Source organism: Cyrtonyx montezumae, unplaced genomic scaffold (assembly GCF_038088225.1).
Source record: "Cyrtonyx montezumae isolate F1298 unplaced genomic scaffold, pur_monq_1.0 scaffold_1, whole genome shotgun sequence".
NCBI classification, from domain to species: Eukaryota; Metazoa; Chordata; class Aves; order Galliformes; family Odontophoridae; genus Cyrtonyx; species Cyrtonyx montezumae.
The window spans coordinates 25,973,483-25,999,941 of NW_027071825.1; the positions used below are offsets into that span (position 1 = coordinate 25,973,483).

The 26,459-nt window shown below is 48.4% G+C and overlaps 1 protein-coding gene across 1 annotated transcript in view; it reads left to right on the forward strand.

Annotated features, from left to right (window-relative positions):
• The first annotated feature begins 1,258 nt into the window (after positions 1–1,258).
• Positions 1,259–26,459, forward strand: part of CUNH1orf21 (chromosome unknown C1orf21 homolog) — a 73,252-nt gene continuing 48,051 nt past the window's right edge. The window contains exon 1 of the mRNA XM_065745444.1: positions 1,259–1,380. The gene's annotated coding sequence lies outside the window, so the exon portion shown is untranslated. The remainder of the gene's footprint in view (positions 1,381–26,459) is intronic.

Genomic DNA, 26,459 nt, shown 5'->3' on the forward strand with positions numbered 1-26,459 from the left:
ATTGAATTCAAACCCCATTCTTTCCTTTTCCAAGATTTCTGAGGGGTGGTTTTCTTCTTTCAGAAACAACCTTGGCTCTTGGTTTCGATATTAAAATCATTATTTGTTCTCAGGGTAATTAACTAATACCTGCCTTCAGACACCTCAAGGGAAGGATGGGGCACCAGGCTCAGCTGGTTATGAGTATGTTCTGGTCATCGAACGCTGTTTCACCCTCATCATTTTTCAGCTTCTAAAGATAACTGCGCAGTATGGAGTGTCAGAAATGTGAAAAACAAGCAGGAGAAAAGAGGTAAATAACTATTTTCTGCCTTAAGATGTAACTTTGACTATGCTTCAGTAGCAGACAAAGACTTGATCAACAAAAAATTTATGCACAAGAAAGTGGGTTTTATGTAAACAATTACATCATAAATGTTAACCGAATGCATACATCACAGGGAAAACAGAGAGGTTTGTTCATGAAGGCTAAACAAAATATGCTTCCTTTATGCTGCTCTTATATGGTCATTTTTATTGGAAGCAGTCACAGCAACATAGCTATCATATTTTTCACTGTGAACGCTCACTGTGTCACTGGAAACAGCATCAGGCATTCTATAGGGTGAAAAACAAAGAAGCAGGCCGACTTCAAAATCGTCAGCCTAGAGCTGAAAATACCATGTCCTCTGGAATCTCTTGATGTTGTTTACAGCCACCGTTCTGGTAGTCATTCCCAATGCAGGGAAAGCTAATTAGATTGCTGGAAAGAGGAAGGTAGCAATGACTGCAGATGGGATCTTGCCAATAATTTGGCAAACAGACAGTGATCTATTTCAACATTTTCGTAACGGTGAAGGAAAAATGCCCTCAGATGTAAACATCTCTGCCTGGATTATTGGAAGATACTGAGACTGTAAGTGATAAAACAGAGCCTTTCCAGCTCATGTGGCAGCACTGCTTGGCAGAAACAACCTGAGAAAGCTTTATAAGCCTCACCTCAGCCTCCATCTCTTTCAGATGACAGTCGTTTTCATGAGAAACTACACCTCCGTGCCTGCAGACTGCTTCTGTGAATACAGAAAGAGCTTCACGTGCGAAAATCCAGGCACAATGCTAGCAATGGTGGGGACGGGAGCAGCACACGGCCCCGCCGGGGTCCTCGCCCACCGCGGGCGGCGTAAGGAGCGGGCGGGAACACAGCGCGGCCCCTCCCGCCTTCCTCCGCCCCCCGCTCCGCCCCGGCCCCGCCTCGGCCCGCGGAGAGGCCGCGGAGCTGAGGGCTGCTCGCACGCCGGGTCTGAGCCGCCCGCTCCCCCGCGCCTCCTCCCCGTGCTCCGCAGCCCGCGCCCGCCGACGGCTCTCGGCGGTGGGGGAGCGCTGCGGGGCGGCCGCGCTGAGGTGAGCGCGCCCCGGGGGCGGCCGGGGGGGAGGGGGGGTAGGGCGGGGCGGGGGGGCTGCGCGTCCCCGCGGAGGCCGGGCCGGGTTGGTGGGGTTGGGTAGAGGGGGGTGCCGTTATTCCCCTCCGCCGTCTGCGATCCCGCTCCGCCGGCGATGTTTTTTTCTTTATTCGCGGCCCGGCTTTGTGCGGGCGGGGCCGGAGCGCTCGCAGCCCTCCGCCGGGAGCCCGAGGGGACGGCGGGCTGAGCGCCGCAGGGCCGCGGGTGGAGAAAATAAAGGCGCATCTCACGCTCCCGGGGACCGGCACTCAGCGCTCACCTGTAGGTGTCAGCCCGGGCTCAGCCCTACCGAGGTGCCCCGGTCCCCCCCCTCCCCGTTCCCCCGCTGCTGGCTGGAGCAGATGGTGAGCTGTCCGTCCCTCGCAGCTGAAGCCCGAAGGTACTGAGACGCTTCTGGGCCGGAGCTGCGTGCTGATGCCTGGCTGCTCTGCGTTTGCGTGCTGCAGAAGGCTGGCCGCGATCAATGGGCGGTTTTGTGTTGGCCCCGGTGCTGTCTTTTGATTTCTCAGGAGCTCATCGCGGACTGGTGGGAAGTGAGAGATGCTGAAGCACATTTCTGGCCCTCTGCTTTCCTGCTCGCCTGCCCTTCACCTTCCCCGTGCCCTGTGTGCTAAGATTTCAGTGGAAACACTGCTCAAAGCTCTGCGTGGATCTGGGTTTGGGTTTCCCAACCACCAGGCTCCGTGCTTCCGAGCTGCCCGGGTGCGGGGGCTGGACGCCTGTGCCCTTTACTGCTTAACCATATATTATCCCAAGCGTTGTATAATGAGGCAGCTTGATTTGTGCAAGACTCTGCGGTGCTGTAATACAGCGTAGCTATAAATCATTGCGTCCACCGAATCTCCCAACTGCCGCTCTGTTTCAGGAGGTGCTTTGTGTGTGTTTACTTCCCAAGCGGCGCGGGCAGGAGGAGCGGTGTGTGACGCTGCTCATCGGAGGGCTGCTGCTTTAAGCTGTAATGTATGGGTGTGACATCACGCGGCCGATAAGCCGTGATCGGATCTGCCATGTCAGTGATGCCCTTTGTTTATGTGCGTGCAGTTACTTGTTTTGAAAATCCATGCTTATCGCTTCCTTCCCCGCCTGCGCGGTGGCTGTGAATAAGGCAGAACAGCATGAATGTTAATTGCACAAAGTTGGTTTCGTGGCTTTAGCTCGTGCTAGCAGCTCGGGCTGGGTGTGAAGTTACGAGGTGGCATTTCACACTGCAGCCAGGCAGTGCAGCAGCGGCCAGGTGCTCGTGTCTTCTCCTTCCACTCCAGTTTTACCTTTCCTGAAGAAGCAGGGTGCTGAAGTGAGCGATTTCGGCTAATCCATCCTGGAGACAGCAGCGTGGTTATTTAAGGCTGCCATAGTTTGTTATGCAATCAGATTAACAAAGGTTGAAATGATCATTCAACTTTGGGTAAACAAGCGATATTTATAACGCGGTGGATTAGAGTGACTGCTTACATCAGAGGGATGTGCTGCAGCGAGCACACGGAGATGCTTGACAAAACGCAAGGAACGGACGTGGTGACGAAGTAAACAGATTCTGGTAAACTTGGCAGTATTATAACACCCTTCCCATTGATGGTCTGTATTCCAGGAGCTCCTGCAATGTGCTAGATGAAGCCTGTGTGCATGGGCAAAGCCCTTGCAGCTTCCCTTAGCTGGTGAGCAGAGGCCACCGTGGTGCCTGGGGTGCTCAGTGCTTGTCTGGAAGCTTTCTGAGTAAGAAAAACACCATTGCAAATGCATTTGCAGAAGCTGGTGGCCCCCTTGTTGGCTGTCCTTTCCTGTTGTCTGTGGTAGAGGCATTGCTGCAGGAGGGATCTGCGTGCTTTTCTCCCTGGTTGTGCTCGGAGAGAAGGCAGTACAGTGGCTGGGGTGGGATGGGCTGTGTGATGCAGGCAAGGCCGGTGCAGTAGAGCTGAGATGGGAACTGGTGGAGAAAGGGGAAGGTGGGAGGTTGTGCTGCGAGGAAGTGACTGTGACACGGGGAGCGGAGGGAGGTGTGCAGCCTGCTTTAGAGTCTGTGCGTGTGAAGCCTCGCTGGGCATCAGCTCCGTGGTGGAGTTCATAGTGCAGCCGTCTCGTGCGGGCTCTGGAGCTGTGGAAGCAGACCTTGCTCTAAAAATACCCTGGTGTGCCGTATGCTTGCTGTTGTTACAGTATGTGATGGCATCAAGCCACGGGGCGAGCAGGGACTGAGTGGCTCGGATGACTGACTCTTGTCAGCCAATGTTCTGGAGGCCTTTGTGGAGGTGTGGAGCTTGAGCTCTTCCAACCTGCCCCTGGCTCAGGGAACGGTAAGACACCCTCCTGGATGCTGCTTTTCCGTCCTTCGGCAGATGGTCGAGCAGCACTGTGTTTTGAGTATACATCCAAAATATTCTGGAAAGGATTTTTTTGTTTGTTTGTTTTAATTATTGATGCTTATTTCCTTGCTGCCTGTGCTTAAGCAGGCATTTAATTGCAATGGGATTCCACAGATGCTTGCAAATGTGTGTTACTATGCTACTGCCTTATCTTTGTGCTGTATAACATATTTGCAGCTAAATGTGCACAAGCACGCTTTGGGTGTGCTGCAGTCTGGAAGGTGCTTTGGGGAATAGGTAATGCTGTTCAGGCCACGTTACTCTAGGATGCTCAGAGAGGAGGCAGTGTGTAACGTGATACGAAGTTACTGATTGCATTTCTCTGCTGGTGCTAGTCTGCTTCCACTCCAATTCATGAACAGGATGGTGTCTTCTTCAGTGCTGGGCTTTAAATGACAGCAGTTGCTCCTAGCCTGGAGCTCAGGCTCAGTATCTCTTCTCTGATGGGACACCTACAGGGGCAGGGGCAAACGGCCACTACGGAGATGTAGCGGTTCCACTACCCCGCTTACAGTCAGCTTTCATGGTTGCAATTGCATGCCAAGAAAAGAAGCTCAGAACCAAGAGATAATGAGATTTCTTCAGCCATACATCCTTTGCATAACGTTTCGGTAAGTCTCAATTCAGAACCTCGTAGACTACGAAGAGTTGCTGCGTGCCAAGGGCTGCCTTTGGTGGTGGTGTTGAAGTTGCTGCCAAAATAAATCGTTGGAGGTATCTGGTTTTGGGGGACGTGGAAGGATGTGGGGAGAAGAACTGAAAAATCATGCTAAGTGGCTTGAAGTTGAGGAAGACAGGTTCTGATAAGTGCAGCGCTGTGTATAGGAAAAGCAATGATGCCTGAGTGGGACTTGTGCTTAGCTTTCAGCACGCCATCCCAGAGCACCCTGTGAATCAGTGGGTGTTAACAAATTGCCTTCTAGATTCCGTATTTACTGCATGTATCAGGAAAACAGGGGCTTTTGACCGTGAATTAATCTGTAGTAATTGCATCTGTGCTGTGGTCCAGGCATCTGTGTGGGTCATAGTGGTAATGGCTGTTACATTCGCAGGATTAAAAGAAGCCCTCCAATGGTTTGCTTGTTCATTCTTTATTGTTCTGGCAGTTTCTGACATCCTGTAGGTCAGAATGAGTGCAGCTTTCACTTTTTAAAGAAAATGGAAAGCGTTTGTCTCATCTATAGCTACCGCACCTTGAAGCCAGTAAATTTTTGGTTGGATCTGGGGGGTTGGACTTCAGCTTGCTGGTTTGAGTGGGATAATAGTAGAGTGACCAGACAGATGCTCTCTGTTTGTTTTAAAAATAGAGGCACTTACATAATGATGCTATAGAAAACAGCCAGGCATGCATATGGATAAGATCTTTGCAACAGAGTATTAATCCAACAGCATCTCTTGCCTGTGTGTCTGCTGTGCTTCAAACCAGGGGAGCCATCCTTTCTGCCTGGTGCTTGGAGCTGCTGCAGGGACGTTGCTCTGGGCGTGTGGTTTGTGCTCCGGGCAGCGGTGCTTTCAAGACTGGAGCTGAGGGACTATTGCTAATGAAAACTCAGGCCTGGTGAACGTGTCTGAAGAGCATCAGGATCACATCAGGGTCTTTCCTCTTGTGGTAAAGTGGCCTCTGTTTTTGTTTTTTTTTGTGTGTGTGTTTTTTCTAATAGAAAGCAACAGATGCTTTCTACCCATCGACCTTGGAAAAGGATTACCAGTTCACTTGACATGCATATTTAATAGGAAGAATATTGTAGGATCTATATATATGCAGGTGGGCATTTTCCCAGAAGGGTGTGTTGGGCATTGAGGGCTGTAGCTATGTTGTTTCTAACCAAAATTCTAGCCCTGAACTATAAATACCATCGCCTCACCCTCTGACTCCATGAAATGAGACGTAGCTGGAGCCCGGTCATACGTCAGGACATGAAAGGACCTTGGTGAACTTGTGCTTTCATAATAAACAAGGAGAAGTTTATCCAGGTTGCCCACTATATGAGTTTGCCCGCATAAAGACAGCTTTTCATTCAGCAGAGGGGAGGGATTTACCTGTCAGATCTTTCTCCTTCCTGCTTTTATCTCATCTCTTTCCAAGTTTCTCTTAATAAAAGCAGGACAACTTTAATGCAATTGTGGATATGACAAACAGTGACTCTGTGTTCTAGACCCCATAGCTAATTAGATTAGTGGAGCCTGTGCAGTTTGGGATGCTGGGAGGGCGGATTGCTTTTGCAGGAAGGCGCAGAGGGAGGAACAAATTATTCTTGTCTTTCTGATGGCAGCAGCAGCACTTGGTCATGAGCTGTGCAGGTTCCTGGGTGGCACGCTGGTGTAGGTGCTCTGGAGCAGGGGAAAAGGGCGTAAAGGCACTTTGCCTGCCTGTTTTGAGAGTTCCTTCTGACCTGCTGTGAACGCTCCAGTGAAGCTTTAAATATCAGGTGTTTGCACGTCTTTCCTAGGAAGCAGTTGGAGCAAAGAGCTGCTCGGTAAAGCTGTCTTCTCAAGGCTGGTAATGGGGTATAAGCCTGTTTCAGCCTTCACTTCAGGGGATGAGCAAGGACATTCCTCTCTTCTGGCCATACCCAGCTTGCACCCTACTGCTGAATTTTGCCTTCAGGTCCTCTCATCTGAGCCGTGTCTTCACATGAAGGCAGGTGATGCTCGCTGATGAAATGTGCAGGAGCTGGGTCTCTGTTGCAGAAGGATTTGTGCATCCCTGCCTCCCTGGAAGCAGCAGGATGCTCCGAGGCAGGAGTGGATGGCGTTTGAAGCTGTGGCTGGGCTTCTGCTCGTGGGCAGGCACGTGCTGCTGAAGGACAGGGTCTGCTCTCTTCTCCCAGCGCTGTTACGCTTGTTAGGTATGCGCGCAGGAGCTGTGCTCTGGTGGATGCCTGGAGGCTCAGCTTTCTCTTCTGAGCCTTTATTTTTGCAGGAATCTGAAAGAGCAGAACTGCAGCTGCTGAATAAGCCAGACCCAATCCAGGGGAGCGGATCTGGCCGCTTTTCCCTTCACCTACCTCAGAAATGCACAGAGGAAGATCTCGGATGAGTATTCTGGGGATTTGTTATGTTTGTGGGTGAAAGAAAAGGCAGCCGAGGTTTTCTAGTATTGTCCCAGTTGTTTTCTCCACTCGGAGTTCTTAAGCAGTTAGTTTTTCCTTGTGATGTATGTTTCTTAATTGCTGCCTGGTTGTCAGACGTGGAACTCAACCACATAAAGGTGGCTGGCCCGTGCTACTGAAATGAAAATCCCAACCTCCCGATGAACAAACCCGTGAGATAATTTCAGTTGCTTTTCCTCTCTTAAAAAGAAAAAGAAACCGTATCCTTTCGTGTTAGATAAGGTATGTCTTCGAGATTGAAAAGCTCTGATGCCAGTGGGAGGAGGGAGGGCTTTTCTTTTGTCTGAAACGTTGCAGCAGAGGCTACTAATTAAAAACAAGCAAATTGTGTTTGGGGGGAGCCTTCCTTTGCCCTCACAGTGAAAATGGTTTGTTTGGAGGGGCTGTGAGAACCACGCCGGCGGGCGTTTGAACAGAGAGAAATCAGCCCCTGGCTGCCCCAAATCTTCCTGCTCCAGACTGCAGAAATCTGCCAGGGAAGCTTTTGAAATGGCAAGAGCCAGTTGGCATGTTCTGGAGCAGATTGTGTACCGGGGACCACAGCCCTGAGCGAAAACGTCAGCGGCGCGGAGCGACTGTCATCCCCAACGCGAGCAGACAGGCTCCATTGGCCTGACAGGGCGGCGGGTGACGCAGCACCGATGGGCAGGTCGTGGTGATTGTCAGCTGAGGGCATAGGGTCTGCTTATGGTTCTCCCCCAGTGACAGGAGCTGACTGCGAGGCGGATTTTCCTATCAGCGGCATCCTGCGTCTTCGGCGTTTTGGCAAGAGTGTTTCCTTAACAAAAAAAAAATGGGATAAGAGGCCTCAGGCTTAGTAGCAGCACTGATGAGAATAATAAATGCTCGGCCTTGTCAAGCTATGTTTAGTTGTGCATTTATTTGGGGATTTTCACAAGCGTAATGGAAAACAATGCTCTTGATGCTTCACTGGGTTGCAATGGGATTTGGAGGACCTAATTTCCCTGAGACTTGGAAAATCACAGGCTTCCTGTGGTCGTTTTTGTTTGCCTTGATGTTTATGTGCTGGTCCTGGAGCCTTTTCTCTTCCACAGGAGATGCCCGGGTGTTAGCAGGGAAACAAACAGCTGGAAGGCCAGTGCACTGAGTGAACGTGAGCTGGAGCTTCTGACATGTGCTGGGGGGTGTGTGGGGACTGCACTGAGTGAGATTCATTTGGCATTAGGGCAGAAATCTGTGGCAGAAGCCTGGAGGGCTGCACAGCTTGTCCTGCCCTGTGGCAGTCCGTGAAGTCAGAGTCTTCTTCAGCCTGAGGCCAGGGGTCAGGCCTTGGTCGTCTTTGTGTCGTCTTTGTGACTGGCTTTTTTCCCCTGTGGTTGCTTGTTGTTCAGGGAACTGTGGCCTTAAAAGTACCTCTGGAGGTGAGCAGCTTCCCAGAAGGTCATTAGAAACTTACTACTACAATTCAGCGAGCTGTGTGAGTTACCTGGACTGCTTTTCAGTTATTCATTTTTGTACAGCCTGCTTTTGGCTATCGAAGGTTGTTGCCTGTGCGGATTGTTAGCTTGTGTGTGGGTCAGAAAGCATCGCATGCTTTGTGCAACTCTCGTAGTTAGATGGCCTTCTTTGTTAGCCAAATAATTTAAGCACGGGCTGACTCTTAGCAGTGTCAGAAGCACACAGTAATTCTTACCCTGTGTAAATAAAGCATCTGGGCTTTTGAACGATGACTGCAGGTTTTGGCTGGGAAGCTATTTTTGGGCCTCAGGCACGGCCCGAGGCAGGGGGACGGATGCTGTGCTCCTGGAATGGCGTCAGGCCGGAGGATGACTCAGTCACCCAACACTTCCTTATCACCAAGGTAGGGATTCACCGCAGGTCTGTGTCAGCAACGAGCAGCCGCCCTCCCGGTGCTGATTCAGCCACCCCACGGTATGTAGGACTGTGCACCCAGCTCGGCCAGCTGCAGCCATCCCAGCTCCCTGCCCGCCCCGAGCTGCTCGGGGTGTGGGTGCATGGTGAGCCATCCTTCCTCGCCTTTCTGCCACGCTCCCAGATCGGATCGTGTCCTCCTCACAGATGATGAGATGCGCTGAGCTCGGGGTTTGGATGCGGTTCCTGTTGAGTCAAGCCTGCGTGCTGTGCTGCCCGTGGGATTTGGTGTGGGGTGCTGAGGTTGGAGCAATAGCAAAGGTGGCCGAATCAGCACACTGTGCTATTGCCAGTGGGGAAAATGGGTCCCAACCCATGCAGCCCTGCCCTGTTCTCCTGTTGTAGGCAGAACAGGTTGGGCAGCAGTGAGGAGGCAAGAGGAGGAGGTGGGGTTTGCCGAGGATGCTCCTTAACCCCGTGGGCTGAGGACTCTTGTTTTTGTGGGGTTTCATGGTACAGGAGGAGGAATTTCTTTGCTCCTGGTGTTATCAGGTGATTAATGAGAGGAAGGCAAATAGCTATTGTATGGCTGGCTTTCCCCTCCCACCTGCCCCACAGAGATACCTTTGGGTGCAACGGTTCCCATTGTAACACCTGGTTTGAACCTACAGCACTTGGTTCTGGGTTTCTGGCTATGTAAGTGATCCTACTGCTGTCATGACTAAGGCTGATGAAGGACAGCATTCTCATGGCAGTATCTTATCCACTCTCCTGCACCCCTCTTTCCCTACAGCTCCCATGACCCTACTAGGGCACATAAAGAGCCACTTGGTGCCATCGCAGCCCTTTCCTTTTTCAGAGGAGGGCAATACTGAGTTAACTGCTATGTTCCCATGCCTGAAACCAAATACACAAGAACCAAAGCACCAGTGAGGCACTTTTTGCATTTGGTATATGCTTTAGGGCCCATAGGAGTGGTGTCAGCAGACAGTTTGTTTTTGTGGTGCTCGTGAGGGGGTAACCCTGGAAGTTGTGGACAGATTCACCACGCCAAGGAAACCACCCGAGGCCAAATCTGTGTGGATTTTCTCAAGCCTGTGAGGTGATTCTCCCTTTGATCTTCGTTGTGACTCTGAACTTCCCGAGGAGCAAAAGCCACAAATGAGAAAGGAGGTGGCCCTGCTGACTTCAGTCTCTGCTCCGAGGGCTCCTACCTGGTGAATCGCACGCCTCGTTTGCTGCTGGGCTGAGTGCAGCGGTGTCCTCCGCTTTTTCAGACATTCAGCGTCCTGTTCTTCTCTTTCCCACCTATTTGATCTTTCTCTTTTCCTTCTTACAATGCCAGTGATAGCTCATGAACTTGCTCGGAATGTGTTCTGCATGGAAATGGATCTTATTGCTTTGAAAATGCTGAGGGTACCTGGCTGTGGAAAAGTGACCCGTGTGTTTCACAGTCTGCTCCTTTGGTGCCAGGTCATCAAACTCCAGCTCTTAGCTGTGTGCTGAGCAGGCTTCATAACGAGCTGAGTTACGCTGCATGGGAGTGCTGATCTGGCCTCAGATTCAAGGGGCAAAACAGTGTTGGAGGAGACACAGGCTCCTTGCTGTAGGCTCGGACTGCCCAACTGGTTTTGTAACTCCATTTGAATGTCAAGGGAGAGAGAGAAGGCGTGTGCTCTCAGTGCCTGGGCTCGTGGGCTGGGTACCAGTGTTTATTGGGGCCTCCTGGAGATAAACCAACGCGTCTGGTGGGCCTGGTTGGGCACTGAGGATGCTCTAGGACAACATTTAATGTTGCTTTAAATAACAGTTCTGCATTTGCTGTACTTATTCAGGAATTGGAGGGTTTGCCCCCCTTGGTGCTGCGTGCATCTGCCTGTAACAGTTGCCCCACTCATGCTTCTTATGGAGCTGGAGTGTGGCACAGTGCTGATGTGCACTGGATATCAGCTGCAGTGCTGGGACCGTGGCTTCCCAAGCAGGCTTGGTGCAGCCAGAGGTGTCCCTGTGGCACACAGCTCTCTGCTTTGTGCCTCGAGGTGGTCAGAAAAATAGAAAACAGTCCCTTTGTTTATCTTTGAGGCATCTTCTTTTTGTAAACAGAGTGAAATCTGGATTATTTTTCCAAATCCTTTGATCGACTTGAATCTCGGTAGCTTAGTTCTGTTCTCCTAGCAGATGTGCTTCCCAAGGACTATTTTTAAGTTGGTAGCTCTGAAGAAGAGTGTTTCCTGTTCCTGCCTGCAGCCAGCATTGTCGCTCCCGATGCAGTCCCGGCTGTGTTTCCCTGTGCCTGCTGCAGCCCTCCCTTCACACTGCTGCTGATTGATGGAGGCTTTCTGCTGCTAATAGCTATAAACAAGCAAGTCTGACTCATTGGTCATGGAAGGCAGAAGCACAATCAAATATTGTGGGTATGTTAATTTGTTTACATATAGCAAAATTATGTAAATATCAATGCAGATTAGGTTTAGGCCCTTGGTGTGCTTTGCATTCAATGCCTTGGAGCCAAAATTTGGTATTGCTGAAGTCACAGAGCTTAGTAACTGTGGGATTTAGCTTCTGAATGTTTAGAGGTACAGTAGGTTTTAATACAGTTAAGTGCTTTAGAAGGAGGATTTCTGGTGGCCTTTGGTAGCTATTATCATGAAAGCCATAATCACGGATGTATGAAAGGGCATGGTAAGCTGAAAGCCTTTCCTTCCAGCCCTCTGACTGCTGCATAAAGGTGGATGGATCCCATGCCCACCGTGCTCCTGGGTGCTCTGCTGCCCTATCTGTGGCCTCACACAAGCCAGCACCCAGGGCTTCTGTGTTAGCATGAGCACTTGAGAAGCTCCAGATAGTGGTTGGCAGCATGATGCCCAGTGCTGGAGGTGTGGGCATCACTGGAGCTCTCCCTGTATATGCAAAGATTGGTTTCTTACCAGTTTGGGGGTAGGGGCAGATCCTGGACAAGTTGTTGCTATGTCATCACCATCAGGAGTCAGTGTCAATGAGAAGAGAAATGGTACAGAGAGTGAGCACACCTCATCTGCTCATAAATGCATGGAAGGAGATGACAAGGCAGAGGGCTGCAGGTGAGATGTGAAGGGCAGGAGGCTGGAGATGTGGGCACGAGGCAGTGAGAATGCTAACAAGGCCTCCAGGAGGCACTATCTGCTGGGAAGGATTTTGTAAGGACACCCACCCAGTTTGCATGACTCTCTCAAGGTGTGTGGCCAAGCAGGCAGAAGTGATAAAATACTTCCTTCTGTTCTTAATGTGGTGTGCAGTGTGAGCAAAAGCCTTCTGAGTGAGAGGCTCTAGACCAGAGGAGCTTGGGGTAGGTTGAGCTGGCTTAGAAAGCTGGCTGCTGGAGTGCTTTTCCTTCTTCAAGTGGAAGCACTGAGCCTGCCAACCAGTGAGGGCAGAGTCTGCAGCCAGGGATGGTGGTGGCACATCCTGAAGCTTGCTCTTGGGCTGGTCTCCTGGTGCTGGTGGCTGCGTGAGGCACTGAAATATAGGTCTGGTTCTTCGTGCACTGCTCTTTTTAAAGGCAGAGATTTAATTGGGCCGTGTTCAGCTGAGCTCTGAGTCATGCAGAGCAGCATCGTAGGCTATGGGCTGGGAAGAGGAAGGAAAGAATCTGGTGTGTGTTTCAGGCTTCTCTGCAATGCTGGAGATCAGTCAGAAAGGTGAGAACTGCAGTGAGTTTGTTTAATGTACCTTACTGACTCTTCCTGTCTTTTTTTTTCCAGGTGGAAACGTTAATGCTCCACTTAGCCAGGCAGGAGCTGTATTTCCTCTGATCTCTGCTGGTGCCCAGTGCTTGTTCCCTAAGCTCTCTCTCCCAGTAATGACCTAAAAGCTGGTGTTGTGGCCAAATAATCATCACCCGTGGTACATGTCTCCCTGGCACTCAGGAATGCTGCTCGGTACTCCAGTGTTTGAAACTGCAAGGCAGACAAGTAGGTGTGCAAAGGCAAAGCAACAGCAGCAAGAAAAAAAGGAATTACATTTGGTTGTGGTATAGCTCTAGCTGGTTCTGAAGTGTCTTGGTGGGAGAACTAAGGATGCAGCTTTGTGGATGATCCTTTGCTCGTTGAAAGAGGGCTGGGGGTTGGGTGCAGGAGGACACAGGGTCACGGTGGCACTGCCAGGCATTGGGAAGCATGGAGCAGTGCCTGGCCCTGCGAGCAAGGGTGGTGGGAATGAGCTTCCTCACGGAGCATTACCAATTAATAGCCCTACTGATGAGCTTGCTTTGTAGGGCTGAGGCTTGTTTGTACTTCCGTTTCCTGTCTAACACGCAGACTGCCCTCTGTTGTGCAGCAGACCTACAAACCCTAAGCAGCTGAATTTCCGTGGAGCTTCGTGTTGCCACTTGCGTGGGCACATGGTGTGTTTGACAGGGCATGTGCTGGCAGGATGCCACAGGGCAGGAGCTGCCTGGAGGGCCAGCAGATGTAGTGCTGGTGAGGCACTGTACCTACTGCAGAAGAGCCTTGTAGCTTAGTTGGGGAGCACTTTCGTGCTGGCTTTGGGAGGCAGTAGGTGTGTGTGGTGTGTGCAAGAGTGCTAGGCAACAAGAAGTTACAGCTTGAGTCTCTTTATTATTTAACATCTTAAGGAGTTCACCCTTCAGACAAAAAAAAAAATCCCTTCAAGAAGTTCCTTGTTTAACTTTTAAGTCAAAATCCCTTCTTCATTGTGGAGCTTGCTCTCCAGTACCATTTCCTCAGCAGATTTCCCCAGCTCTGTAGTGGGAAGGCAGCCCTCTGATGGGAGGGCATGGTGGGCAGCCCTGAGCCATATACACCTTCTCTCAGGTACTTGCTTTCAGCTGCTGTTGGGTACTGAGTACTGTGTGGAACAGACCTTGAGGCAGTCAGGATGTGGTTGGTGCTCATTTTGCACAGTCACTAATCTCCAGAGTGGGACCTGCAGGGCTGAGATGAGCTTCTCTGTTTGCTTCCATACATCCCCAGCTGAGCTGATAGGGTAATAACAGTCTGGGAAGCATAGGGATGTAATGAAACATTGCTGTGCATAACGAAGTAAAAAAAAGTCTTATTTCTGCAGCACAGATGAGAACAGAGGGCTGGAAGGGTCAAGCCTCCTTTTGCCTGTGCTGTTCTGCTTTTCTTTCATTTTGAATTATTTCACATATGGGGAAAATCCTGTTTGCTGTCTTTTGTTTCTTTTAAAGTGTCTGCTGCTCTTCCTCTCAGCTGAGTGCTGAGAGAAGTGCTTGTATGTTTGCTGTCTGCAGAGATTAGGGATTCCTGTCCCGTTAGGAGCTGACTGATTCGAACAGTGAACTTCGGGCACTGTGTGAGTGCACTCCTTGCATGCTCTTGTTCAGTGACTGTGGCATATGAAAGCATGCCAGTTTTCATGTGTATACACTAATGAATTGTTTTGGTAACAAACTTATTTTTAGACTCTCAAGCTAGCAGAAAACTGAACTTGCGGAGCTGGTCACTTAAGATTGCTCTGTTTTGCTCCCTGAAGTTTGCAAATAGCACTCTTCCTTGAGTTTTCTGCCTCCCTCCTTATGTGTTGTAAATCAGAATATCTTTTTTTTTTCCTCCAAATTTAACTTTTACAGTAATTTTGCGCCGCATTCATCAGGTCTCCATCTCTCCCAGCAGTGATGAGCCAGCAGTGCTTTAAGCATCGAGGGTCAGTGAAGTCCAGCAGCTGGAATGTCAGTGTTCTTACAGGTGAGGGGGAGCACTGCAGGCTGAGAGTGCACATCACCCCTCAGTGTGCCCTGCTGAATTTGAATTGCTGGTAGACCTAGCTAAGGCTTGCCTTCGGTTTATAGAGCAAAAAGAAGTGCAGAATGTGCGGATTTGGGGTCATGCTTTTGCACTGGGTGCTTAGCTGAACTCACACAAGCCTTGTGCCTCATTAGGGCAGTGCTGCTGCTTTGCTGTGTTTCTGATTTCAAGCAAGTTCACCCCAGCTGTTCTGCTATAAGCTAAGGAGGAATGTCTTTCTGTTAACTGAATACAACAAAAAAATCAGAACAGAAAGTAAATGCGAACATCTGAGGAGAATCTTTATGAAAGGTATTTTCTTGCACAAATAGTGTTCTGAGCCAATTGATAGCACTAGTTTTCCATATGGATGTGTCTGCATACACATTTTTTCATCTCGGAAACTATCACATGTCATTGGGAAGTGACACAAAATGGTATTTGCCTGGCTATCAGAGTCAGTGGTGGTGGGCCATCTGTTGTGCTCCTGCTTAGATGCAGGCTGGTGGCTGCAGGCTCCCATCTGCAGCTCCCACCCAGCTCTGCTGCTCACCCGGCACCACGAGACTGAGCAGAATCCTGTGGGTAAGATGACTTGCACAAAGCATTGATTGCCTCGAGACCTGCTTAGCTCTCAGGCTACTTAGTCATGGTATCTGCTGACGCAAAAGAAACTGTATACTCTGTGCAGATGTGAGAGGGTGCACTTGTGAAAAGTAAGCTAAAGAAAGGCATATGTCCCTGCATAAGCATACGTGGTAACTAATGGTGTATTTGCAATTCTGATGTTGGCTACTGGAGCTTTTCAATAACTAGCAGGAGGTATGAAGGTACAGAAAGGGAATTGCCCAGATAAGTAGCTGGTGTTCCCATGTGTCCTGAGATCAGTCGTGCTGGCAGGTGGAGCCGATGCCTGTGATTCCAGGTTTGGTGCCTTTTGTGTCTTCTGAGATAGCTGTATGCAGGTTGGATTGGATGACAGCAGCTGTGGCATCTGCTTTCAGAAGTGCGTATGAACAAGCAAACATTTTTTTGAGGAACAGGTCAGTAAAGTGCAGGTGGACCACGGCAGCAGCACAGCTTTTGTTTTTGCTGGCTCCTTTTGCTTTGCCTCCTGCACCAAACACTAATTTGCCCTTAACTTTCACTCCTACCTTCTTTTAAAACATGTTAATTGGCCTTTAGCGAAAAGGTGTTGGAGCTGAGTGCTTCAGAAATGAAAGCCAATCTAAACATTCAGGCGTTGTGGATGGTTGTGCAGCACTTCGGGTGATCTTCAGAAGTGTGAAGGAGCTGCAGCAGCACATCTGCCCGAGCAGCGTGGGCCAGCGTTCTGAAAGCCTCTTTGGGTTGTGTTCTCAGTGTCAGCAATTGCCTGACTCTCGGTGGCTATCTGCTTTCCTTTCTCCTTCTGCCAGCTTTGGGATGGAGCAAACCGGAGGCAGAATGAACAGATAAGTGGAGGTTGAAATGAATATTTAAGCGCTTCTAGATTTGTTTCACCGACAAATAAACTCACCGCTTGCCAGAGCCTTGCCAAATACTCCAAAAAAAGGAGCTGAAGAATGTTAAACACAAACCCCACAGCATTTGATGAGAGTTTATTCGGTTGTTTCACTAGTGACTCATCTCCAGAATGATCCATCCGTTTCCCTCTTTGCATGCATATGTGGGAAAAGAAATCTGGCAAAGGTCTCGGAGCCACCTACGAAATCCAATGTCCCCTTCAATTATTACTTAAAGCAGCGGAGTGCCCTAAGCCTGTTGGGAATTTCAAGAGCTACGCTGGCAAGAGATGTTTACAGATAAATCTTGGTGGCTTTTGTTCCACATACTCTATTTTTAGAGTTAGAACAGAGGAGGAAATAGTAGGTATGGCTTTCTTTTTCTGTTGTCATCCAGCTGCTAGCAATTCTGCCTACGGGCAGGATTGTTTTTGAAAGGGGGGCTGTTAGGACATCGCTTTTTCCTTTCTGTGCATCACAGCTTTGGCTGTCTGGCCTGAAAATTAAAGATCAGCAGTGCAGAGTGCTTCTGCTTCCGCACACGGCTGTTCAGAAAGCCGAGTGTTTCTGTCCCGCCTCTACTCCTCATCCTCTGAAGGCAGCAGCAAGCACAAAAGCAGGAAATGGGGACGATAAAGTATGGGGAGTGGAAGTGCTGAGCTAGGGACGCCAGAAGGAAATGGCTTTCTGGTGGCAGCAGTGTTTATTGTACAAAATGAACCAGTGATGAACAGGCTTAAGCACTTGGGAAAAGGAGATTCTCTCTTTAAATGTTTGTGATTCTTCACTACAGTTTTCTAATGCCAAAGGCTTGTGTTGGGTGGATGCTGGTGTGTTAGTGAATGCTTAGGCAGTATACATGGACTGCATTATCTAAAGGATTTGTCAGCTCGTGATCTGCATGCCAAAGAAAGCCCTGGCTGGGATGGAGGCTTCTTGGGAACTCCTTTACACTCTACTTCCGCACATGAAAGCTGCTGCTGACAGCCAGAAGTGCATTATATGGTGAAAAGTAGCACGAGCTGGGAAGCGTGGGCCCCAAAGAAAATAAGGTGCTTCAGCAGAAGGCCGAACCAGAACCATTTCCATCCATTTGTCCTTTCCATACTGGTTTGGTCCCATGCAGATTTCCTGAAAGTCTGCGTGGTGGTACAGGCAGGGTTTATTTTAGAAGCAGTGTGGAACAAATGGGGGTGAAGTGTTGTATTTGGCTGCTGCTCGACATGTATCAGGGAATATAATGTGCTCTAAGTAAGGATAATTTTCTAACAAAAAGCAGCAAACCATTGGAAATTAATTAAACGTATGGGAAGTTATGGAATTATTTATTAGGAACAGTGTCTCCTCTGGGTTTGCAAAAAGAAGCTCTGCTTTTAAGCGAGAGAAAGTTACATTTGCATGAAGATCAGCGTGATTTAATGGTAACCAACTGATTACAAGGGAGCTTTCTTTCATAAAATAGCTGCCAGTGGAAATGCAGAAGAAGATTAGGATTGCCTCACGGAAGATTTACGTTCACTTGGATTTAAACAAGTGCATGATACTTCTTGCAGAAAATGCAGGCAACAGATTGTGCTGTGTCTCTTGTCATTGGCCGTGCAGCATATTGAGGAGGTCGGGGGTGAAGTCAAGGCTTTCCTTCTCAGCCCTATGTGTTCCTGAGGGGACAGGATGCTGCTTCTGCATGGGAGCTGTGGGCAGGATGAGAGCTCCAGAGCCCAGTGGAAGCAGTGCCATGGGAAAGGATTAGCTCACTGCTAACTTTTTAATTCCTCTTTGATTCTTTTCTTTACTCCATAGAAAATGTTCAGTGTCTGTGAGCAGGTCTTTTTCTCAGTGTTTGTTCGGCTTTGTGGGATTTAGGTTCTTTTTTTCCCTATGTTATCTACAAGGGACTTATGAGAATGTAGTGTTCTCCTGCCCAGTGTTTCTGTGAAGTTTATTGTGCGAGTCAAGTAGAGATGGCATGAAACAGCCACCGGTGAGCAGACTTGGTCTGCAGAACAAGTCGCTTCGGAGAAAAGTTGAGTAATGCTCATTTTGATTTGGTTTTGCTTTGCTTTGCTTCTTTGGCTTCCAAATCAGAGTTGAAAAAGACCTGCCAACTATAATTATTTTACTGGAAGCTTAATTCAAAGCCTAATTTTACTGGGAGCCTGAGGGAAGGGAGGAGGCTGGAGCTGGGGAATGGCATCTTACGTTGACTGATGGCCGTGTCAGATGGACTGAAGGTAACTTAATAAAATACGTGGTACTGCTTTGGGTCATTCCAGTCCTTCCTCAAAGTTCTTCTCCCTGTGTTTGGAGTGAGCTTCGTGCATGCTTTGTGTCCTTTCAGTGGGAAGTCAAACCCTAAATCTTTCATCAGCAGTTCACGTGGCACGTGTGCTCCTCTGGTTTTGCTCTCCATTGTGAAAGCACGCAAGGAGTTGTAACGCAATACTGATCTCTGCAAAATATTCCTAAAAGTAAACAGCTTGTAATAGATCGTTTCGGATTTGCTTTGTGTGAAGTGATTACTGAGCAGAAGGGCTGTTGCAGGAGCAGTTAACCGTGAGCTGTAATAGTTGAGGCAAAAATGTTTTGAAGCAACACAGTGGGAAAGCACGCTTGTGTTTTTAGGATTAAAAGCCGGCTCTCCCAGCACAGGGGCAGCACGGCTTCAGTTTGGAAGGTTGCTGTGAGTATGAGGAAGGGTGAGTAGATTACGTGAGGAAGGGGGCTCTCTCCTCCCTCACCTGCTTTTCATTTAGGAAAAAAGCAGAGTGCAACAGGCTTGCTGCACAGCCCCCAGCCAAGTGGATCAGCGTTTGCACAGCCATCTTCCGAGCTGGGAGGGATTTGCTGCCTGAGGGCTGAAGCCTGATCTGTTAGCCTGGAACCTGCTGCGCTCCCAGGCCTGATGCAATTATGGGTTGTTAGTGTGCCCATATGTGAAGTGGGATCTGTGGTACTCTCCATCCTCTGAAGAACAGTCCTGACATTTATTTCTGAGCAGTGTTTTGTTAAGACCAGTGCAAGAGTAATGCTTACTGTTAATTTTTTGTTGTTAATACTATTTTTCTGGTGGGTTCAGCTGAAGTAAAATTGATTTTAATGGGAATTTCAACCCCTCTTCTGTTTGTTCTTGTGATTTTTATCTTCTGTGCTTAAACCATAGGCCTTTTGGAGGAGGCTGTTCTGCCTGTGGTGTCCAGCACAGCTGGATTTTTTTCCATGCTACTCCTACGTACTCCAGATGTTTAAGCAATAACAAAATTGCTGCAGCTCTCTGTATTTTGCCCACACTGCTTTGAACCATTCAGCTCGTTCTTTCACCTGTCTCGTTTGATACCCTTTGAGTGATGCCTAGCATTGCTTTGAGCTTGTCAGAGCTCCATGTACTTATGGACTGGTAAATCCCATGTATTAGACGGGAGCTGAACGCTTTGGGAAACCTTGAACAAGAATCAGTTTCCCCCTTTTCTAAACACTGAGATATTTACTTCTCATCTTCGTGTTGAGGAGAAGTTCCTCGCAGAATGTGCTTATAAAAAGAGGTGAGTAGCAAGTCTGTGGGCAAGGGATTAGAAAGTCACCTCCTGGTTTGGAAGGTAGATATACTTATTCTCTGTGTTCCCACTTGTTTACAGAAGAAGCAGCGTTGGGTTTTTGCCTCTCTGTTGCCACTTCTGTGAGCGCTTTGCATATTTAATTAACAGTTTCACGTTTGAATTGTTCTGCAGCAAACTCTCGCTTCCCATTGGCAGTCGCTTTTCTTCTGCTGTCATCTGAAACTCTTCCTTTCAAGTGCAAGAGTGGGGCGAGCACCAGAGATCCTGTGTCTGCGGACCTTTGCGGATGCAGCCCTGGCAGTGTTAGAGGGCTGAAGTCTGCGCCCACTTTGGGAGCTGCTTTCTTAATGTGAGTGTCTGTCCTCGTGGGACACAGCAGTGTGTGAACCTGCACGTCCCCATCGAGGCTGTGGCAGTGCTTCCTTCATGTCAGGTGTCACTGACCTGTCTGGAAGAGCTCTTCGGATGGCAGCATGTGGTGTGTCATGAAGTCTCGTGCTGCCTGTGCGTGTGGGTTACTCGAGGTGCTGGTTTCAGGCTGGCTGGCTGGAAAAGCTCAGCAGTAAGAGCTGAGTGTGTGTGTGTAAGGAAGAGCTTTCCTTTGCTTGCGAATAAAACAGCACATGTGCATGGAAGAGGAAGATTTTATTTGCTTGTTGGGTCTGGAAGTCTACCAAAGCAGTCATAAGTGGCTTTAATGAGTTGTTGTTTTTTTTTTCCAGTGATTGGAAACAACAGATTTTTTCCCCTCTACTCACACTGCTCTGTTTAATGTTGCACTGCCCTTCTCTTCCTGCCCCATTCCCCAGTTGGTGGATGCACTGCTGCTTGCCTCACGCTGCCTTTCTCCATCAGCCTCAGAAGTGCTTTTCCCAGCCCACAGCTCCTTGGCACACTCCTTGGTCTGTGCTCACCACCTCTTGTTTAAAGGAGAGGTGGGGCAAAGGGAGCTGAAATGGCAGATTGCTGCTAAGCTGGTGCTGGGATATCGTGGTGTAGACTGCTGGATGTGTCCTTGTTCCAGTGGTGCCCCTTTCCCAGTGCATCTTCATCTGGAGTCACTTGTGGTTCATGAGACTGAGCTAAACTCATGGATTAAAATAGTTGCACTTAATATTTACATCTGTTCTTCCCTCCCTTGGATACCTCGCTGAGTTACACCACCATCCTTTTTAAACATGCTCTCGTAACCTGTGATTATTTTTCTTCGTTGAATCCCACGCTGCTGGAAAACATCTAAATTCAATATTGTCCTAAATGATGTGAGCAATCTCCTATTTGTACGCTGTTCCTGCATGTCAGATACAGTTAACCTTCATTTCAGAGGTCTGATATTTCTCTAGCAACAGCATAATTGGAGTGCATGGGAACATGCTCCCTGTAAATACGGAGCGATGCTCTGTTGTAAAAGAAACTCGACTGCTTGTTAAACAACTGCAGGCAGATGTAGTTTTTTAATTTAATAGAAGAGCTCATTTGAATGCTTTCCCGAGGGAGTGCTGCTTCGGTGAGCAAGTTGGTTGTCTCGTGCAAATTAAAACAAGTCCATCAAAAGGCAGCCCTGTAGGATGTTTCCTTATAGGATGGTTATCCCTGCTCAGTGCAGGGGGGCCGGACTAGATGTCCTTTAATGGTCCCTTCTGACTGAGGATTCTGTGATGTAATGTTAGGGGAGGATGCTGGAAAGCGTGCACAAGTATTAGGAGTTTTTTTAGTTAAGCATTTGGTCATATAGGAAAGTTTGGTATGAGGCAGAAAACTGAGGTAACCCATGTTCAGGCCAGCCCACGTACTGAAAAGGGGTGTTTATGTCATCTGGAATACAGGGTTTTGCTTGGTTGGTTTTTGTTTTTCTTAGAAGCATAAAGAGCAGAAAGTGATTCCATTTTGCGTTGAATTTCCTACGTTATGTCATACTTCTGGGCTCCTGACCAGTTCATTTATAAAGCACAGCAAATCAACTGCTCCCAGGATGCCTGGTGGGTGCCATTTGCTAAGATGCTGAGTTAAAACACCACTTATTTAGTCCAAAACCTGTAATTGGTGCTCCCTGCCTGTCTGCTCAACTTTGAGAATGCTTGGGATTGTATGGGCTGAGCGGGACGTGGTGCTTTCCTCCAGGAGTTCCTGTTAGAGGCTGCTGCTTGGCAGAGAGCTAGCTCTTCCTTACTAACAGTACCTGCTCCTGTACCATGGCAAAAATGACAAGGTTTTCTTTGCTCCCCTTTCTGTGCAAGTGCTAATTAGTTGATTTGCGTGAAAGCATCAGACTTCAAATGCAGCATAGCGTCATCTGAAAGGATAAACCAAGTGAACTAAGTTTTGAAATGCCATTGGGGGGAAAAAAGAGTGATAAGCAAGGAGGTCTAACACACGTAGTTCTGTAAGAAAATCACTCCTGGGAGAGCCAAATCCCTAAAGCTTTAAGCTTCTTTTTGATCCAAGGGATTAGTGCAGATTTCCATTTTTGCAAGGCAAACTGTTGGGGCTGTTAAGGCTGTGTAGAGGAACCAGGTTTTCACGGAGGCGATGTTACGAGGGGAACGTTGCTCCCAGCTGTGCTCCATGTTGGTTTGCTCTTGGCTTAGCGTTGCTCTTCAACCCAGCAAGGACATCTTCCTGTGCAAGGGGAAAAACAGTGTGAAGCAAGGAGCGATGTGAGATCAGTGGTTTTTAGAAGGATAAAAGGTAGAGATAAAGCAAATAATGCTTACGATGATAAAGATACGGATGCCATCTGCCAGCAGGTGGGAGCCAAGGAGGCACTGTGGTGCTGCCTCGTTAATGAGTGTGCTTCAGGACTGCTGCTGATGGATGCTGGGGGCTTGGCAAAGGAGTGCTGGACTGGGAGGCATGGGTGCTCTGAGATGCATGGATTGAGATGCAGTGAGAAGTCGTACAGTGCCTCCCACCAGACAGCACTTGTGTTATCTAAGGCAAGAGAGCAAGATTCTGCTCAGTGGATAAAAGCAAAGATTTAAAGTGGTGGTAAAAATAAACAGACAAAAACCTGTAATACCTTTTCTATGACTTCAAGTGGAACAGCTCTCCTGCTGTTTTGCTGGAGGTAATTGCTTGGTGGTTTATTTTCTGCAGGGAGTAGGATAGATAACATTTACGAATGGCATGGGCATTTTCCATCCGTTATAATGTGAAGTCTAGCTGCAGAAGCCAACAGTTAGGTAGATATATTAATGGTAACTGAAAAATTCTGTAGAGTAGTTCTTTGCTATGGGTGTATACTTGGTGCTTGTCTCCTCCTTTAGTCCTTGATAATGTACGGCATGAAAAGTTTTGCTTTGCATAACGAGCATATTGTCAGGAGGTAACAAATGCTTTGCTTTTAATGAGAAACTTCCAGGCTAAAGATAGCATTCTTTGTAGTCGAGAACAAACTGATGCTCATGGACAACTGTGTTTTAATTAAAAGCCCAATTATTATTAGTTGCCACCACAAATGCTTGCTCTGTTGCAAGACGTGTCTTGTCCCTTGAATCTGATCCTCACCCACCTTGTTAAATATACTAACAGTGCTTTACTTGTTTAATCTGATGTTTGAAAACAGCATAGCACCCTAACAGGGTGCAGCTCCTTTGCTTCTCATCGTGCAGCTGGACTTGTGCTGCGATTTGCTGGCTTCCTCCTAGCCCCAGCCATCAGAACAGAACTTGGCAGAGGCTGCTGGCTGCTGCTTAGCATCGAGAAGGAATTACATAAATTCAAAGGCTTGGGGTGTTTCTATCAAAACTGAAGTGTCCCGGATTGACTGAAAGTTCATCCTGAGTCACTTTGGATTGGGCAGTCTCTGTTTTCTTTTTTCTACTTGGAAAATACAGCGCTAGGGTGAGTAGCAGAGAAATGGTTTTAGAACTTGCCTCATGGCAGCTCTGAAAACGAGCTGTGATGTTTGAGGAGCAGGGATGCTTTGTGTGCAGAAGCCATGGTGGTCTGTGTTGCTTAAAAATAGGAAATCTAGTTAACTCTTGCCATGAGCCAAGGGAAATCTGTGCGAGCAAACGTAGGACCAACAGAAGGTGATCTATGTAGGGAGAACATTTTGTTCTCTTGAGTCTAAGAACACGGGAGCAAAAGCGTGGCAATGGTGATTGTTTTTCTGTCTGCCTTGGCATGCTGCTGTCACTGAGCCTCCTCATCCAAAATGCCGTGCCTGCTTACAGGGACAGAGTGTATTGACAGGGCAGCGTTTGGAATGGGAACCTTAGCATCGGGCTGGAGCCTTAATGACGTTAACGCGATGCTGTCTGGTGGTGTGTGCTGGCTGCAGTACTGTTGAGGAATACAAATTCTACCATCTTTTAAGGTTAAAAATATAACGTGCACGTGGAGTCTCTCAGCATGAAAGGTTCATCTTGGGAAGTGAGGTAGCTGGGTTGCTCTGGTGCACTGAAGTCAGAGGGCAGGAGCTGCAGCCCTTGGGTACGCACCGTGCACGGCAGCGAGGTGCTCTTGGTTTTTAATCACTTCCATCACAGGAGTAATAGGCGAGAACGCTCCTGCACGTTGTGCTGCATGGTGACAACTCCTCCAAGTGTTAGGCACTGACTGGGACTTGCTGTGCCTCACAGAGGAACGCTGAGAGATCTGAGATGCAGTGCAGCAGGTGAGCGAAGTACGTGAGCAGTGTTTGCACAGATGATTACAAGATGATCCTGCTCACTAAGAAATAGGTCTGTTATACCCCTTCTTGCTTTCTTCTTGCAGTACGGTCATTACTAAGTCATCTTTCTGCTGTCTTGATTTGCTGCTCTATTTCTTTTCTTTCACTATCCAGAACTTCCTGTGGTAACTGATGGGGATGAAGGTAGAAAATAAGACGTTACGGTGTTGCTGTTCCTTTAATTATTATGTCCTGTCCCATTATTTGGAGAGTTTTGCTTGCTTAATCCCAACTGCATGTAGTTGTCACTGAGCTGTCAGCAGTGGAATCCAGGCCGCAGTTGTACGTGATTCCCTCTAATCTGGTTACCTTGCACATGTCAAGATAAGTTTATTCCACCATCGGGTAGCTTAACTGGCTTTTCTCTGCCCCTCTGGGATTTGACACTTTTCTCCAGATTTGATTAATTTGCATCACTTGGTGCCACTCATCATGTACGGTTCTTCCCCGGCTGCTCTTTTCTGAAGGTGTGGTTTAGCTCATCTCTGTTTAGTAAAGAGTGCTGGTGGAGGTTTTGGGTAGGTTTTTCCAGGACTGAAGTTTGGTCTCCCCCAGGCACGTGCTAGCAGTGGGCTTAAATGAAGGAAGATGAGCTCAAGGGCCACTTGCTTCTCCTATATCAGGGTCCAGAGCATCCCTGGAAGAAGCATTCCCTTCTGACATTACAGGAAACCCACGAGGGGTAAACTTGCCCTCTTTTTGCAACCACACCATGTTCGGTGCTTTTTTAGGGTGCTTCCAGTCAGCTTTCCAAGTTCCTGTAGTAAAGTCCCTCCAAGATGCTGTCGAGGACTCTTGAACAGTCAAATTACAGTGGTGTTTGCTTTGCCCAGACAAAGAAAGCAAACACGTTGGCTCCCATGACTGAAGCCCCATTAAGTTTTTTTCAATTAAACATATTTCTCCGCTTGTTTTCAAACACTCATTAATTCTGATTTCAAACAGCTTGTAAGGCTGATTGATTTGTAATTTTCAAGATTGCGCCTGAGTGTTTTTCACTCCTCCCTTCCCCTGGCTCGGATGGAGAAGGGAAGATTTCTGCCTGGGAAATTCTGAATTAACTCAGACGCTCACCATTCATGCAAACTGGGGAGTGAGAAAATGGCACAAACAGACTCTGCATCTCATGCACTGAGCCTGAATCCCACTGTGCTGCCGACGGTTATTGGGGCCATCTATTTGTTTCTATGTATTCACTTGGATCGCTAAAATAAATAGGATTTGTTCCTTTTGAAAGTTGCTGGTGTGTTTCAGAGCCCCGTGCCTGGGTTCCCAGATGTGCCATCCCGTTTCATTGGTATGCTGTGAGGGTGTGTGGCTGCTCGCAGGGCCTGACGTTCCCGGGGCTCGGCTGCTCCTCCTGCCCCCAAGGAGAGCTGAGTGCCACGGAGGAGCACAAAAGTGCTGGATTTTTATCATAAGCTGAACATAAAAATCAGATTACCTGCTCCATTCCTTCTGGAAAAAGTCTGCTGTGCTCTTAAAGTGGTGTTTCTTTTATTCTCTTTTCGATGTCCTTCTGGGAACCTGTATTTAGGCACATGTAAAATCAGATCCTTTTTCTCTAATAGGGCACTTAAGCAGCCATAAATGCACATTAATGCTCCATTACCCTCTTATCAGCTGTGTTGGAGATGGAAGTGCATCGGCCGTGTTCAGATTGATCTTCCGTGTCAAATAATAGCAAAAAGGATTTTATTTTTTAACCAGTCTATCTGCAACAAAGCTTATTTGCATTAAGAACTCTTTGTCATACTGAATCTCCCTTGGGGACCCGTGCATGTGAGTGAATTGCCCAAAACGAATGCATTAAGTCATTGGGAAGCCCAGCTTTGTGCAACGTGAGGGTCCAGCATCGTTCCTCGTGCTCGTTTCAGCCTAATGTTACCACCTGTCCTTCCAGGTCAGAGATCTGTGCAAGAATTTTTTATTGCCTAAAAGGAGGGATGAGCTTCCATCCTAGCACGTACTGCCTAGCAAACCCCTGAGGAGTTGCCATTCTTGCTGGGGCATCGTGGCAATATTTACAGATGAGTGGGGGAGTGAGGGGCCCCGGGAGCTCAGTGCTGTGCTGCTGTTGTCTGGCTGTGTTGCAGTGTTGGCACAGCTGCTCTCGGGGCCGTGGAGCCCAGCCCATGGCAGCTCCTCCTGTGCTGGGGAGAGCCTGACAAGTGGGGATGGGGAGGGTTTAGTGAGTTCCTGCAGGGAGAATCCTGGCTTGGGTGTAAGG